The sequence below is a fragment of the Zeus faber genome (assembly GCF_960531495.2).
Source record: "Zeus faber genome assembly, chromosome: 21".
In the NCBI taxonomy this organism is placed as follows: Eukaryota; Metazoa; Chordata; class Actinopteri; order Zeiformes; family Zeidae; genus Zeus; species Zeus faber.
This window is the reverse complement of record NC_137208.1, coordinates 21,898,360-21,912,249: the sequence shown is the minus strand read 5'-3', so window position 1 is coordinate 21,912,249 and position 13,890 is coordinate 21,898,360.

Here is a 13,890-nt window from a genome sequence, read left to right as displayed (position 1 = left end):
TTACAGAGAATGGTTTTGATCAATCAATCTCTGGGTTATGGGGCCAGCATGCCTTTGCTGGCAACTCTGCTTACAAGCACATCAGGTGGGACTCGGACCCCAAAATCCGTGCTTTAGGAGGGGGAAATTGTAGGAGGAAAAGCAGGAACTCTGTCAGATTCCTTGGACCGTTCCAGATCCTCCTCACCACTGCAGCATCAGTTAAGGTGGCAGACCGACCTACGTGGGCACACGCATCTCATTGCAAGAAAGTCTGCAACCTTCCAGAGGACCAGATAAACGGCAACAACGGAGAATCATGGGACGTGAACTGAGATCACGATCCTAGCGGGATATGTGCAAGTAACCTCCATCTCCACGAAAGGGATATGCCATGACAGAACTCGTACTTGAAAAGGATGACGCCCCGTCAACAGGAAAAAAATGATCAGGTCTGTAAATAATCCTTCTTGCCATTGCAATCGCCCTGTTAATCATCCAACCCTGGAACACAGTTCCACAGCGAGACTGGAATGTGAGAGGCTTGGGCTCACCTGCTAAACGTAGCAAAATACTAACTCACCTCACCAAGATGAACCCCAGCTTCTGTCTACTGCAAGAAACCCACGTCACTGCATTTGAGCACCTCAAACTCAAAGCTAAATGGCTTAGTCAGATGTTTTCGGCATCATACAACTCAAAAAAAAGAGGTCTATGTATATTGATCAATAAAAGTATCCCATATCAAAATAAAACCACAATATCAGACACAGAAGTGCGTTTCATAATGATGAATGGGATTTTAGGTAACATCAAATGAACCTTAGCTAATATGTATGGCCCCAATGAAGATGACCAAAATTTCTTTCACAATATATTTTCAAAACTTTTAGAATTTTCTGAATAAACTATCATTTATGAGAGGAGACTTCAACACAGTACTGGATCCAAATTTAGACCTTTCTCAAACCAGAAATATTCCCAAATCCTGGCGTTTGCCGGACACTATAAAACAATATATGAGTGATCTTGCTGTTGGGGATTGTTGGAGATCAAATAACCCACATTCTATAGAATACACATATTATTCACCATCCCACCAAAGTTTCTCTCGAATCGACCTTTTCTTGACAAATAACTCCGCACTGTCCAAAATCACAAATCCAGAAATTCACCCTATTGTAATTTCCGATCACGGGCCGATTAGTTTCAACCTGATAAAGGAGACAAACCGGAACCCTCCCAGCAGGTGGCGGTTTAACACCTCACTTTTAACAGATAAAGAATTTAACCATTTATTTTCAAGAGAATGGACTTCCTTCACTGAACTGAATGACTCCCCAGAAATATCACCATCCTTACTTTGGGAAACAGCTAAGGCAGTTCTAAGAGGTAATATTATTTCATTCTCCACTCACGAGAAAAAGAAAGGACAAGAATGCCCAAATAAACTCGAACAGCGACTGAAGGAGTCTCAACTTGAAATCCATCAAAGACACAATTCCTTATGACAGGAAAAAGAGCAAATTTTTTTGAATTCAATGACAAATCAGGTAAATTTCTTGCCAATCAATTGAAACGTGATAGAGAAAAATCACTTATTACAGCCGGAGTTCGGGGAGGCTTCGTGGCCCCTTGCACTGTTTGGAGGCGCCGCGACATAATACCGACCTTCTACACCAGTACCTATGGGGATAAGTCATGTAGACTTACCGGTGGACATCCTACATACGCACGCACGCACGCACGCACGCACGCACGCACGTCTGCCTGGAGGTTACCCCAGAAACCTCCTGGTTGCTTTCCTCCCTCATTTACTACCATAACTATGACAGGAAGAGGCCACGTGACCAGTTTGAGTTCCAGTTTTCCTTGACCTTATTCAGTTTTTCAAGACATGTTGTCGTCCAATGTTCATGTTTTGGTGTAAATGTTGTTTGTTTCTATGTTTATTTGTCTCACCATGATGATTGTCCCCCTCTTGGAGTAGTGATCAGTTGTTTATATACCCAAACATGATAAATAGGTCTCCAAAGAGGGGGGTTGGTGGTGGCTCTCCATAACCAAAAACTGTGCTCTTGTCATTCTACAGGTCATCCACAGGACAGAGTTATTGCAGCAGTTCTTGATGATTTAAGAAGTAATAAAGAGTTGCATTGCAGGTTGAGAACTTGAACTCCACTTGCAGACTAACTCTGTCCTGAATGCAATGGCATACAAATACTCTATGTTGTATGCCCAGCATGCTGACAACACAGTTTAAAAAAATAAAAGAAAAAGTAGTATAAAGACGAGATCACATTGAACCGGCCCAACTGAAACCAGGCCAACTGACACCAGGTCGGTTTCTTTTTTCTTTTTGTTTGCCTAACCCAATTTTAATGCATTAGTTGAAATAACAAAGTCTCTACTTAAAATGTTAAGGCAACAAGGTTACTTTGTTTAAGCGGAGGTACTCACCCATCCTCCCTGACTCTGGATCCATGGATCAAGGTGGTGGCCCAGGTATATGGTCATCTAGTCTATGATACAGGGCACCATGTGTTGATCATGTGCTTCTGCACGCAATCCACGTAGAGGGCACCTCCAAAGGCTAACAGGCCCACCATGCGTCCCCAGTTGATCCTGTCCCGAAAAACCTCGTCCATCACGTTCTCAAAGCTGTTGTAGGCCATGGCGGTAGTCATGTGGAGCTGGGATGACATGTCGCTGAAGGCCTTCATATAGCGCAGCTCAAACTTGTCCGCCAACTCCCGAAGTGCCTTTTCACTGGCGCTCTCCGGCGCCAACTGCAGTGTTGGATTGTTCTGCTGAGACAATTTGTAGCTGATGAAGGAGACCACCATCTCTCTGTTGCTGTGCTCCATGCTGGAAACTGCCAAGCTCAGTGTTTGTTCTTCTGAGTAAGCTGTTAATCATCTGGAAGGTATCTGTTTACTGACCAACTAACTGATTCCTAAAACGTAATGCAGTAAGTCGAATACTATAGAATAATATAAAAATATATAGACTAAAATAAAATAAAATAAAATAAATAGAATAGAAAAAGGGAATAGGCGCAGCAATACGGTAATACTGAACAACCCAGAACAGTCACACAGTGTGCGGTACAGTATGCTACATACAGTACAGTGAGGTAGTGGAGCCTATGTGTGTGGCTCAGTGAGGACCCCTGGTGAGGTCATCATTGACAGTTCTTATGGCTTGCGGGAAAAAACTCAGTCTCAGTCTCTCTGTTCTCGCTGTGTGACTGCGGAGGCGCTTGCCTGACCGCAGCAGCTGGAACGGTCCGTTGTTGGGGTGGTGAGGATCCTTCAGAATCCTACGGGCTCTGCTACTACACCTCCTATAAGTCCTGCAGGGAGGGGAGTGTAGTTCCAGTGGTACGTTCAGCCGAACGCACCAACTTCTGCAGGGCCTGCCTCTCCTGAGCAGTACAGTTCCCAAACCAGGCAGTGATGTTGCCCTGTCAGGATGCTCTCCACTGCTCCAGAGTAGAAGGACTTGAGGATCCTCACCGAGACCTGGAATTTCATCAGCTGCCTGAGGTGGTAAAAATGCAGCCTCGCCTTTCTCACCAGAGTGTCTGTTTGTAAAGTCCATGTTAAATCCTCTGTGATGTGGACTCCCAGGTAATTGAAGCTGCTCACCCTGTCGACAGAAGTCCCATTAATCACCAATCATCACTTCACAATTTACGCCTCAATTTCACTCATCGATGGCAGCGGCAGTGCACACCAGCTCATCGAGGGCACTTTAGGGTTCAGTGTCTTCCTCAAGGATACTTTGACGTGCTGCCAGGAGTGACGGGGCATTACCCCAGGAACCCTCTGATTACTGGACAACACGCTCTACCTCCTGCGCCACCATCGCCCACAAGCCAACGAAGGCATTTAGAGCGACACAGGGGGCGTTCACAGATTGTGTTATTTTTCAGTTGACATGGGCGCAGTGTATCGTGCAGTCCCAGACGTATGGCCATGTGTACTCCATTGGTTGTGGGGTCGTAGGTACGAGGACCCCATTATCTTTTAGTGGTTGAGCATAATGCCATAGTATCTGGAGTACTATTAATGATGTTGTGATTAGTATGAATACTAAGGTCCCTCTGACCCTGCAGAGTCGTTTTAATGGGTTAAATGGATGCAATGTGCTTTGCCGGCTCACGCTTTCTGCTGGGTGTAATCACTGGGTGTGAGTACTTAGCTTTTGGCAGTGGCATTGGATTCCTCGGTGGATGCAGCGCTGATGGCGTTGGTGTCGTTTTGTCCACAGGTTGGCAAGGATGTCGGTGAGCGGGGGAGACAGTTCTGGTGGTTCCGTTGGGGTCAGTTGGGTTCAGTCGTGGTTATATGTGGGTTTTAGTTAATAATCAGCACTAGTGTCTATGCCAAATGTGTGGAGCTTGGAGTGGGTGCAACTCAGTGTTATAATCTTGCTGAGTGGTGGCTAAGCTGTGGATCCTGGGCGGGGTTAGTCACACACACACACACACATTCACACATCATCAGCAAAGCGCATGCAGTTGGAATCTCTTCCAGAAACTTCTCTCAGCACGCTCCAAACCTTTAGCCTAGGGGTCGGGAACCTTTGGCTCGCAATCTAATTCTGGCTCTTTGGATGATGCTTGCAGACAATTTTGAGCTAAAATTTTTCATCACAATTAACAAGTAATAAGTAATTATTCTGTGTCTTTTTAAAGTATAACAGGTAAGAGAAATTTCATTTTGAAAATGAAATTCAAAATAAAAATGTGGCGGACAAAGGGCCGTAGTCAGGCACCGGCTGCGGACCACAGAAAGACTCTGGGGCGCCTTTTACTCGGCGCCCTGCCCCTGGTCTGTGGTCAGGCGCCACTTGTAGGACTCTCTGCCCACATGTAAGTGTTTAGGGAGGGAGATGGAATCCTTCTGGCCGTGGTGCGCCAACATGGCGAGAGTTTTATTGTTCATTTCAATATGCCGCACGCAGTCCACAAATATATATATCACTGAGGATTATTATAATAATTGTGGATAATAATGATCCTCTTGGGTGCAGGAGGAATGGCGTGCCAGTGCTGGCCTGCTTACGAGCCTGTGCGCCGATCCCCTTTTTAAGACAGACAAACATTAAGAAAAATCCCTGCCTCCAGTCGGACCAATCAGCTGAACACAAGTGGACAGAAATGGAATAAAGTTCAATATGTATGTGACAAATAATCTCTTGAACTTGAACCAGAAGACCAGCTGATTCTTAAAACTTGGAACCTACTTCCTGTCACATACCACACAATGCAGCTTGTGAGTATTGCTGTATTGACCATGTTTGGCTCTACATACTCATGTGAGCAGTCTTTCTCGCATCTGAGGAACATTAAGACCAACCTACGCTCACGTTTAACTGATGGAAGCCTCAAGGCAGCATGAAGCTTAACCTCACTACGTATGAACAAGACTACAAGGCCATCAGCAAAACCATGCAGCACTAGGAGTCGCATTAATTGTTCAAAGTATTTCATTTATTATTGGTTAGCTACAGTATAGCAACAATTAACAGGAAGAATAAAGAGAAATTGATTATGTATAGCAGTTTTTTAAGTACTCAGAGATGTGTTTACTTGCCTTACTTGAAAAATTCACACATTAAGGTGCATTCAATTGTATTAAATGTCATATGTCTCACAAGGAAATACATTTCGAAATATTTGGCTTTTCTGGCTCTCCCAGCCAAAAAGGTTCCCGACCAATGCCCTCTCCGCTCACTTCCTCCTATCTCCGTTCGTGACTTTTAACAGTCCATTTCTCATCCATTTTCCATGTCATTCTATTTCCCTCACAATACAATAATATTTCCATCATCTTTATTCCAACAGCACTCAAACAACATTAATTTCAGCAATAATGCTGCAACACAAAATACAGTGCACATGAGGAGGAAACACACATTCTACAACTACCAAAGTCTTACCACGTCCCAGACAGTCAACACTAATACAGACTTTTAAAATGGCTCTGCGCAGAATAAACAGATCTCACAGCATACGGAGCACACACACTAATCTCACAACATAGAGAACACGCACACGCAGATGTCAGTCATAGACTGTAGTGAACAGCAAAGTTTTTAACCTGCTTTTAAAAGTGTTGAATGTGGGGGCCTCTCTCAGGTCCTCCAGCAGGGTGTTCCATTCACTTTGAGCATAGATAAGGCAGCCTCCCCTGCTGTAGAGTTGGTACGAGGATAGTTAAGAGACCGTGGACAGTGGACCTGAGAGTTCTTGCTGTTTTGCGTATAATTAGCGTTCATTTTATTTGCTGAGGTGCAATTTTATTTGCCGTTTATAGCTTTATATACAAGTAGCAGAATCTTAAAATCAATCCCAGTTTTAACGGGGAGCCAATGTAGAGATCTAAGAACAGGTGAGATGTGTTCACTTTTTATTTTTTGTCCCAGTGGGAACGTGTGCAGCTGCATTTTGGATGAACTGAAGCCTCTGCACAGCTGATTTTGGGAGGCCGTTGAATAGGCCATTACAGTAGTACAATCTCCCTGTTATGAATGCATGGATACATTTTATCAGATTCTGCTTTTGACAGGAAGGCTCTTCATTTACAAATGTTTTTTTTTATACAATTATTCTTTTTTCGTGATGTGATTGATATGGCTCTTAAAATTTTGATCGCCGTCTATTATTACACCCAGATTTTTGACTTCATTCTTGCTGTCCAGAAACAGAGAACTGAGATGAGCTGCAAATTTCTGTCTCTGAGCCTTTGCACCAAAGATGAGTAGTGCAGTGTAGTGTCATTATTTTCAAATTTTGCTACAGCCGATGGCGGTACATGTTTTATCAGACAAAGGAGGTTTAACGGGTGTTTTGGTGGAGGATATTAGTGTGCGTGAGGCACACTAACGAGAAAGGTTAATTTGTGACTTCAAATATGTAAATCAATGGTTGGGAACTCGACAACGGCATTCTCATTCATGGACGTGTGTATTTCATCATTACTTTTATCGGGTATAATTTAGTGTGTGTGGGTGCGATTCACAATATTCACATTTGTGTGTGTATGTGTATGTGTCATCTGATCAGGGTGTGCAGAGCCATGGCTTGGGTCGTTCCCTGGGGTCCCCTCCTCCGGGCGTCAACTCGGATATTGTCCAGATTCCCCTGTCCGACCCAGTTGCCCTGTGGTCGTTTCTGTCGCAGCATGGAACAGTCGCTGGTCCAGTGTCCTTCTGGCCGCAGCGATGACAGGTGTTGCGGCCTATGTTGGGACTTCCTCGGCCTCGGTCTATTGCGACAGCTTCCACGGAATCTTCCGCCTCGTTGGGTCTGGCCTTTTGATCTTGTTTGCCGTCTTTGTCCCTTTGGTTTGTCTCATAGGCATGTTCAGCATGGAGGATGGTGTCACCGAGGGTCGCCGTCTTCCAGGTGACAAACGAGCGTTTCAACATGTCACCGAATGGGAACATCAGTCCGTTGATGAATGTGGACTGTAGATGAGTCTTATATGGTGTCAGGGGGAGAACCCCCTTTTTTCCAGGTTTCACCAGTCAACTGTGGTTGTGGAAAACAACTTTCAGGCCTCCGGCGTAGGCTTGAGATACCTCCGACGAGGTATCTCGTCGTCATCGCTGTCGAGGTCGACCACTGGTATGCCTGCGTTGATTCAAGATTCAAGATTCAAGAGGTTTATTCGTCACATACATATACTACATACTTTCATACATATATGCAGTGAAATGTAATACAACGCACCCGGTAATAATACACAATATGTCCTAGGAAAAATGTATTTCTAATAGACCAACTAACTGACTCCTAAAACGTATTACAGTAAGTCGAATACTTATAGAATATGATGATGTTAGGCTTGTCGTTAAGGACGAGGTTGGGTAGATTTGGAGGTTGACCCCGTACGTACGGATAGGAGTCCATGTCCAGATCCAGTATTTTCACCAGGAACATAGGATGCAAGGAAATACATTTATGAGCATTATACGGTGGTGGTGCTGACGGTTTCTGCTTTCTTTGTTCCTTTTCCTGGCCCTGTCTCTTTCCCTGATCTCCATCTCGAGGCCCTTTCCCTCTCCCTGCTTCTCATCTTTGTTCTTTTCTCTTTTATTTGCTTCCTCTACCCACTCTCCAAAAGCCCACCAATCGGCCTTGTACTTCCTCTTTTTCATTCCTTTATCTTGTAATCTAACTTTCAGCTGCTGTAGCTGATTTAGACTAAAGCTTCCTCCTGTGGGAAAACCTGAGCTTTCCCATTCTACCAAACTCATACATTTGTAACATTCCTTCGATCCCCTAACTTGTTGATCCTTCTGTAGTGTTTAACTATTACTTTTATTACTATTACTATTACCAAGGCGACTTTAATTTTTTTTTAATTAATTTATTTATTTCGTTATTAATTTATGTAATAATTGCTTTTTAACCTGGAGATTTCCTTTGTGTCAATTGGTATTTACTTTTTCTCCCTTTTTATTCCCTTTTTCATGTACCTATTTACCATCAATCACAATGTGATTGATGGATAAAAGAATTGATCAGATAGGATGTGATTCATCTGATCGATAAGTCTGGAGCTGGTCCAATTAGTAAAGTTAATGCATTTATTTCTGAGAGCCGTTCAGACTGACCGGGAGCCGCACCTCACACCTTAAATTAAATATTTTCTATCCAACTTTATTTTATTTAAAATTATTGGGATATATCGCAACAAATTGAATCCCAATACAAAATCTATCGCAAAACTCTTCATATCGGGATGGGTTCGTGTCGTGAGGTCTACAATGATTCCCAGATGATGATATATTTTTATACACATATATCAATAATTGTTTCCACTTTTATATTCTAACATATTATAACCACTTTTCATTGACTACCGAAGTGGGCCACAGATAAAGCCTTGGGCTACATTTTTGTTTGCACTTAATCGTTGTGTCCTCCCAAGGTCTGGAAGCCACCACACCTAACACAAACATATGCAAACACAAACCCATTGACAAAAAAGTTGACATTCCAATGGAGCAATCAACCCTATTTCACGGAGAGGTGAAAATTCCGATCCTCCCAATCCATTGGGCTCTCTGTAGTGGAGGAACCTATATAGGTTATTCAGTTTACTGTCATATAGGACATCTTAAATAATGACTCAAAGCGATTAATCATTATCAAAAAAGGTGGCGATTCATGAAATAGTTGGCAACTAATCTGTTGACTAATTGTTGCAGCTCCAAAAAAGGATAATTATTATTATTTTTTTTATATAAACCATGAACTTAAAACTGTGTTAACAGTGAAACAATCTTGAGTGTTCAGTAGAATCCATACACTATGAAGCCTAGTTATCTTTTGTACATATTGCTGGTGTATATTTTATTCTATTGACTTTTATTTATTGATTGTTCATATGTTATACATTACATTTACATTTAGTTATTTGGCAGATGCTTTTATCCAAAGCGACTTACAAGGGAGAATAACATTCAAGCTACATTGCGACAGAGATTTGTGTAACAACAACATTTGTGTAACAATAAATACTGCTAGGTAGTGCTAAGTAATTGTAGGTTAGGACAGGAGGTACTCACTGAAGAGCTGGGTCTTCAAGTGCTTCTTAAAGACAGGGAGGGAGGTCCCTGCTCTGGTCATTTTTGGCAGCTCGTTCCACCAACATGGCACTACAAATGAGAATAGCCTGGATTGCCGTGGCTGTATGGCCGGCAGAGCCAGGCGACGCTCATTTGACGAGCGCAGCATCCGGGGGGCAACATGTGCTCTTACAAGGGCATTTAAGTAGGCGGGAGCATTCCCAGCAATCACTCTGTAGGCCAGCATAAGAGACTTGAACTTGATGCGGGCGGCTACAGGTAACCAGTGGAGCTCGATGAGCAGCGGAGTGACATGTGCCCTCTTTGGCTGGTTGAACACCAGTCGCGCCGCCGCATTCTGTATCATCTGTAGTGGCTTCCCCGCACAGGCCGGCAAGCCTGTGAAGAGGGCGTTGCAGTAGTCGAGACGGGACACCACCAAGGTTTGTAGCAGCAGTTGAGTGGCATATTGGGTCAGGTACGGCCTGACTTTTCGGATGTTGAGTAGTGCGAAGCGGCAGGACCGGGAGACGGCGGCAACATGGTCCGAGAATGTCAGTTGGTCATCAATAATGACACCAAGATTCCTTGCAGCCTTGGTAGGAACAAGAGATAGAGAGTCGATTTTAATATCAATGTTGTGATATTGTGTTATTGTTTAATTGTTGCTTTTTGAATATTTTAAATTGAATCTATTGAATGTGGGGTGGTTGAGGGGGGATGAGGCGTTTCTCAGAGAGCACTGCAAATGCAGAAATCTATTGCAATATTTCACAATTATTTTGATCCCAATAACTCCTAAAAATAGAAAGTTCAAAGACCTTGATATTGAAATCAAAAGGCCATTGACTAGAACCTATAAATCTACACACTTGGCCACTTTTAAACAAAGGAAAACTGTGACTTACCTCTCTCTTATAGTAAATTGCAGTGTTTGTCTGACAACAATGTCTCTATCTCACCATTCAGTATGACACTATATTATTGTGGCCCACGGATATTAAAGATGTCCACAACCAAGTTGAATATCACTTATTAGTGTCTTTATTTTACTAGTTTTTCTTTTAGGTAAATACTTTAATATGATTTATACTACTCCTTTGCATTTTAGATTTTTTTAAATACTGTGTTATTTTAATCACAACTATGCAGGGGATGGTGGCTCAGGCGGTAGAGCTGGTGGTCTAGTGATCTAAAGGTCGAGGGTTCGATCCCAGGCTCCTCCTGCTAGCAGGCTGTAGTGTCCTTGAGTGAGACAATTAACCCCTCATTGCTCCTGATGGCTGCGTCCGTCGGTGTTTGAACAATTGAAAGTCGCTTTGGATAAAAGCGTCTGCTAAATGTAAATGCCTTTATTTGAGCTATTATGTAGAGTTGAGTTGGACAGCCTCTTTAAGTGGCTCCCATTGTGCATCAGGGAACTGAATATAACATGACTTTTAATTCTAATACATTAAGTACATTATTACGCTGATGTTTATCTTGTTTATTTGCCTCCAAATATATAAAATTCACTGCAAAGCCAGTGTTTGATAAACAACCAGACACCAATCGCATAGGCTGGGAATCAAACCAGGTCAACTGCTTGGAAGGCAGCTATGCTCACCACTATAACACCAATGCCCATGCTGAGAAAAATGTGAGGGTTTCTTGGATAGTCGTGTCTTACATTATTGCCCTGACGTTAATCTTGTCAATTTGCCTCCAATGTGTGTTGCTCAAATCTGGCTGGAGCAGTTCCTTATTATATATCAGTTGAGTCGGTACAAGACCAAAACATGTAGTGTGTAAGTCCTTGGCAAGGTAGTCAGAGTGTAGAAAGAACTCTGTACTTTAAATTGCCTTTCCCTGGAATTACTCAAAATGATGAAGGATGGTATGCACGGTTGTTGTTGAGGATGTGCCAAGCCTTTTGGGATGAGGTGGCCGAGTGGTTAAGGCGATGGACTGCTAATCCATTGTGCTCTGCACGCGTGGGTTCGAATCCCATCCTCATCGTACCTGGTGATAAAACATTTATGAGGGCGTCATGGCTTTCAATCCTACAGTGTCTCTTTATTATTCCTGTCGAACGCACTCAAAGAGTGTCTCTGTCTCTGTAGCTTAATGGAGAGAGCGCATTGGACATCTAGTCCTCATAAGCAAGCAATTAAAAAGTTGCTTGTTTCACTCCCATCACAGTCAGGTGTCTGTCTTGTCATCCTTACACCATTCATAAAACAAAGAGCTGCAAAGTTAAACTTTGTTTGTTGTGCAACCCTTGTCCCATCTACAGTAGCTCCTGCCTCATACTGTTAGAAAATCCCTTCCTTTACTAACTGCTTACTCAAAATGATAAAGGATGCATCTGCTACCCGGGTGCTCTCGTCCAGGATATAGACTCCAGAATCCCACAGCTGCTGGATCAAAACCCGTCAGCCTCCACTGTTCTGATCCACATGGGAACCAACGATCTCAGGAACAAACAATCAAAGACACTTAAAGAAGGCATTTTGAAGCTTATTGACAGTCTTCTACAGTCGGACCGCCGGTTCATCGTATCCGGCCTGCTGCCGTGTCCCAGCTTTGGAGACATAAAATTCACGCATGTCCTTCAGCTACACACATGGTTCAAGCGATACTGCTGCTCCCTCAACGTACCGTTTGTGGACAACTTCGGCACCTTCTTAAACCATCCAAATGTCTTCAGACATGATGGAGTTCATCCAAACTTTCACGGATCACGCCTCATCACCTTGAACATGGAACTTACGCTGAAATCCTCTGTTCGCTGCTGATGTTTGGTGAGTCCGATCCACTCTGACATTGACGACTGTCACTCTGCTTTACAAATTCCTGTAGCTATTAATAATAGACCGAAATTACGTAACTTCCCAGTAACATACAGGAATCTAAACAATTTACTCTCAGTTCAGATTCAAACTCTAAGTACCCCACTAAGCCATGCACCCAGAACAATAAAAATGTCTCTATTAAACATCAGGTCACTAACTAACAAGTCATTTTTAGTTAATGAGCTTATAAGTACCCATAACTTGGATTTCTCTCCACTGACTGAGACCTGGCAGGATAGAAATGGCACAGTCACCCTCATTGAGACAGCACCTCCTCATTTCCATTTCATTCAGACAACTAGAGCTGATAAGAGAGGCAGTTGAATAGCTGCTGTCTTCTTCTCTGATATCTATACTTGCAAGGAAATTCTCCTCGGACAATTCACGTCATTTGAACACCTTGCAATATCTATGAACTGCAGTACCCCGATTTTAATCATCGCTGTTTATCGGTCACCAAAATCTAAATGTTGCTTTCTTGATTAATTCTCTGAGCTACTGTCCAAGGTCTCCACTGATTATGATCGTGTAATAATCTCAGGTGGTTTTAATATTCCTGTTGACAATCAAATAGACCCAGATGCTCAACCATTCATTAGCCTATTGGAGAAATTTGACCTCACTCAGCATGTTTCTGGACCCACCAACACTAAGGGGCATACTCTGGACTTGGTCATATCAAAAGGACTAAATATCACTGTACCCTATGTCATGGATGTTGCCATTTCAGATCACTGTTGCATTTTCTTTGACGTGTCTACTCTTCCTGTACAACAGAGAGGTACAAGAACAATTGTGACATTCCAATACAGCCCCATTGTATAAGATAATTACTACGAGTACACGTCTTCTTCATCAATACATCAAATTCATCAAGGAACTACAAAGTGGCGTCACGAACTAGGATCTGCTGGGCCTCATCTGCCGATGCTGCTTGCTCCAGCGAATAACCACTCTCAGGGTGAGTGTTATCTCACAAATTGAGTTGTGTGTGATTTTTAAAGCGGTAGTATTTTGGGTGGATAGACTGCACTGACAAGAGCAAATTGTGCGGAGATGGAGATGATGTGTTAATGTGTGAAGTGAGTTTCCGTCTAAATTGGGGTTTATTAATTTGTAAAAGACGTAAATAAGGGGAATAAGAGAATAATAAACGAAGAAAAAGAGAATTAAGTGGAAATAGAGAATAGAGACGAGAGAAATAAAAGATGAAGTTTAAAGTAAAAGATAAAGGCTTAAAAGATGTGGAGAAAGTTTAAGTAAAAAGTAATTATAGAATGGAAGAACGAGTAGCCAAAAGTTATTTAAATAACCATGCAAGATTAACGACAACAGGGCCCATATCTCCTTAATCAGTTAGACATGTGTACATTAAATGCTGCGTGAAAGTGGCCAAATGAAAATATAATATAATCAAATCTATGTAGGAAAAACAAAGAGGAAATAACCCTGGCCAGGGGAATTGACTCAAAATAAAATTATATGAATA